Raw genomic sequence first — 2,926 nt, 5'->3', positions numbered from 1 at the left:
TTTATATTGTTTTCTAATCAGCATTATATATATGCACAATATTTGATACTTACTGTTTTGCCTTTTATTTCAAGAATAAATATAAATGTCCTAGTGTTTCTACTAGAATTCTTGACTTACCTAGACTTCTAGCTGGTGTAAAGTTTGATCCTTTTGATCAAGATATTCTTCAGCATTTGGAAGCTATGTTCTGATTTTCACAAGCTTCATCCGTTAATTGATAAACTCATTCCTAGTCTTGAAGGGAAGAATATAATCTGTTGCACCCATCCAAAGAAGTTACCAAGTAATACTTGTGATTATTCATTTCCATTTTTCTCTCACTCATTCAACATTATTAAGAACTCTACTGCAGGATTTGGCATAAAAAAGGTCTTTATAACTTTGAGTAATTTAACTTCTTAATGTTTTGATGAACTCTACTGCAGGAGTTGGCAAAGATGGCACAAGAAATGTCTTCGTAACCTCCAAAATGTATATGATCATATGAAAACTTGTAAGTTCCATGTTCTTAAAGTGCACATTGCGTCCCTAACTCTTGGACTATTTTTACTGTCTGGTATAGTGTATTAAGTTGGGTTCCTAAAAGGAAGTTTAATTGGAAGTAGTTTAGGACAAACCTAACAGAACCATGGTTGATTTATGCTTGGATCTTAACCTTTCAAATATACATATATGTTAGTGTTTCTACTTACTTGATTGACAATTTAATTTGCATATAAATGGGTAACATAGACTACTTGTTTTCATTTAGGTTAGTCATCGGAAGCGAAAATTACATGCACGTAATATTTTGTAAGACATTTGGATTGTGATTAATTTATTTTTAATTTCATTTAAATTTTCAGGTTTTAGTATAGTCTATTTTCGTATGTAATCCGTAGATAATATCTAATTACATACGGATTTTGTTCATTACATACAGATTTTGTCCATAGAAAAAATCAATTTTTTTTGTAGTGATATAATATTCCTAACTTTTTGTGCTGCACAGCTAATTGACAGTAGGCAAGGTTCATTGCAAATTCACCAACTAATTCAGTTTTTGCAAGTAAAGTTAATGTAAGAATTTCTTATCCTTATATACTATGTATTATAGTTTAATCATTATGTTTTATCCTTCTATTTTATTATATATTCCAAAGTAATTCCATATTTGTAATAATGTTTAAGTTTCCATATACCAGTACAACTAGTTAACCATTTTGGTCTTAATATTTACTAATAATAACACTAGTAATAATAGTTCTGCAAGTTTCTGCCTCTCACTTTTTCTTTCTTCACACAAAAATTATATATACATATGGTTTTTTCAACAAATTTCTACTTTAGATAGGAAAGGAGAATTCATTATTCTCCTTTATTATATTCATTATTGTTATCCTAAAATAATGTATGAATTATTTTGGCTTGAACAGACCCTATTTCCAATGGATAAATCTTGGATAGACATGCCAAGAAACACACCTCAATATATGGATGGTTTAAACAAATTTTTGGACTTTGCATTTGCTAATAGTGGTGTAAGGGGGAAAATAGTATGTCCATGTCAAAAATGCAACTTTAACAAATGGCAGGATCGTGAATTAGTGTATGAGCACTTGATTCTTAAACCTTTTCCAAAAGGATATACAATGTGGCTTCTACATGGGGAGAGGAGTAAATGTGACTGATGAAACACGTGTAATGCCGCAAGAAGATAATGAAATAAATTCGATGTTTGACATGGTTAATGATGAATTTGGGTATCATCAATATAGCAATGACACGGTGGACGATAAGGAAATGGGTTCAGAGTCAAGCCATGCCGGGAATGATGATATTGGAGATTTTGTTGATTTAATGCAAGATGGTCAAAAGAGTTTATATGAAGGGTGTGATAAATATTCTAAACTTTCATTCTTGATCAAGTTGTATCACATCAAATGTCTTTGCAAAATAAGTGACAAGGAAATGTCCATGATACTAGAGTTGTTGGCAGATGTCTTTGAACATGCTAAAATTCCACGCTCATTCTATGAAGCAAAGAAAATCATTAACAATTTTGGTCTTCATTACACCAAAATCGATGCTTGTCCGAATGATTGCATGTTGTACTTTGGAGAAGACGCAAATAGGGACTTTTGTAAGAAATGTAAAACATCTAGATGGAAGGCAAAAAGAAAAGGTACAATTAGTGCTACAAGTAATAAAAAAAAGATTCCTGCAAAAGTGTTGAGGTATTTTCCTTTGAAGCCACGCTTTCAGAGGATGTTTATGTCTTCCAAAATAGCTTAGCATATGCGATCACATTCATCAAGAAGTACAAATGAAGTCATCTTAAGGCATCCAAGAGATTCTAAAGCATGGAAGACATTTGACTTTAAGCATCCTCAATTTGCCTCAGACCCTCGAAATGTGAGACTTGGTTTGGCTACGGATGGGTTTAATCCATATGGTAATCTAAGCACTAGCCACAGTATTTGGCTAGTTGTACTCATACCGTACAAACTTTCGCCTTGGATGTGTATGGAACAAAGTTCATTCATTCTCTCCATGATCATTCCTGGAAAGCGAGCTCCAGGAAATGATATTGATGTATATTTACAGCCACGAATAGAAGAGTTGAAAGAGCTATGGAACACTGGTATCAAAACTTTTGATTCATATGGAAGTGAAGTGTTTGATATGCATGCAGCTATATTGTGGACCATTAGTGATTTTCTGGGTCTTGGAACCTTATCTGGATGGAACACACATACTGGGTTGGCATGTCCTAGATGTAATTTTGACACAACTCCTAAGAAACTTATTAAAGGTGGTAAATTTTGTTTCATGAGTCATCGTTGTTGGTTAGATGGAAGACATAGATTTAGACTGGCTCGAATGAGATTTGATGGAACTATAGAAAATAGAAATCCACCTTTGGCGATCTCAGGATATGATG

The 2,926-nt window shown here is 32.9% G+C and overlaps 1 long non-coding RNA gene across 1 annotated transcript; it reads left to right on the top strand.

The window, feature by feature from the left end:
- Window positions 1-247: 247 nt before the first annotated feature.
- LOC114173042 lies at window positions 248-1,650 on the top strand. Its single transcript, XR_003602450.1, has 4 exons — window positions 248-286; window positions 429-496; window positions 995-1,062; window positions 1,419-1,650. It is a non-coding gene; the product is annotated as an uncharacterized LOC114173042 (long non-coding RNA).
- Window positions 1,651-2,926: the final 1,276 nt, after the last annotated feature.

The sequence above is a fragment of the Vigna unguiculata genome, chromosome 1, assembly GCF_004118075.2.
Source record: "Vigna unguiculata cultivar IT97K-499-35 chromosome 1, ASM411807v1, whole genome shotgun sequence".
Classification (NCBI taxonomy): Eukaryota; Viridiplantae; Streptophyta; class Magnoliopsida; order Fabales; family Fabaceae; genus Vigna; species Vigna unguiculata.
The sequence above is the reverse complement of the archived record's forward strand: the minus strand, read 5'-3'. Positions and strand labels throughout refer to the sequence as shown.